Source organism: Microtus ochrogaster, chromosome 2, assembly GCF_000317375.1.
Source record: "Microtus ochrogaster isolate Prairie Vole_2 chromosome 2, MicOch1.0, whole genome shotgun sequence".
In the NCBI taxonomy this organism is placed as follows: Eukaryota; Metazoa; Chordata; class Mammalia; order Rodentia; family Cricetidae; genus Microtus; species Microtus ochrogaster.
Genome location: NC_022010.1, coordinates 41,517,205 through 41,518,316, shown reverse-complemented (window position 1 = coordinate 41,518,316; position 1,112 = coordinate 41,517,205).

Below are 1,112 nucleotides of genomic sequence, written 5' to 3'. Positions count from 1 at the left end.
CCAGGCTGGCCTCGAACTCACAGAGATCCACCTGCCTCTGCCTCCCGAGTGCTGGGATTAAAGGCGTGCGCCACCACCGCCCGGCTATGTTGATATATATATTAATAGTTGTGAGTTCCTGGCTCAATGGTACATACTAGTAGTCTCAGCTACTTGGGAGGCTGAGGCAGTAGAATCGATCAGAAGCCCAGGCATTTGAGACTAGCCTGGTCAACACGCCTGGCGGGGATAAGAGAGGAAAAGCTTGTTGGTTTAGGAATGGCTCATTTTTTGCCAGAATTCATGGCAGCGTCCATTTACCCGCAATTTCCCGCATCCAGCTGTAGTCTGACATCCAGCCATTGATACATCACATCAGACAATGCTCCTGACACCTTCTCCGGAGGTCAGCAGTAGTCCAATGCTATGTTATTTTTGTTGTTCCATTTCATCACCCAGCCATGGTACATTGTAACAAGGAGTGAGATTCCTGCTGCAAAGAGATAGTTTGCACTGAGGAGGGCACATGCTTCTAATCCCAGCACCTGGGAGTCTGAAGCAGGAGAATTCTTCAATCTGAGGACTGGAGAGATTGCTCAGAGGTCTTGAGTTTAATTCCTGACAACCACATGGCTGCTGACAACCATCTGCAATAAGATCTGGTGCCCTCTTCTGGCCCGTAGGCATACTTGCATATAGAACACTATATACATAATAAATAAATAATTTTTTTTAAAGACAGTCTGAGCTACCAGCATGGTCCAGGCCAAGTCAAGTCACAAAGAAAAATACTGTTTCTAAAATAAGTGAACAAAGCAAACTTTTGAGACCACGTTTACATGTTTTATTATAGTGTAGTATGTTATTATTGCTAAGTTTTTACTGTGCATAATTCATTAAGTTTTATCATAAGTATGTGTGTATAGAAAAAAGTATATATAGAGTTGACTGTTGGGCATCTGTAGTTTTATTTATTTTTTTTGTTTTGTTTTTAAATTTATTTATTTATTAAAGATTTCTGCCTCCTCCCCGCCACCGCCTCTCATTTCCCTCCCCCTCCACCGATCAAGTCCCCCTCCCTCATCAGCTCGAAGAGCAATCAGGGTTCCCTGACCTGTGGGAAGTCCAAGGAC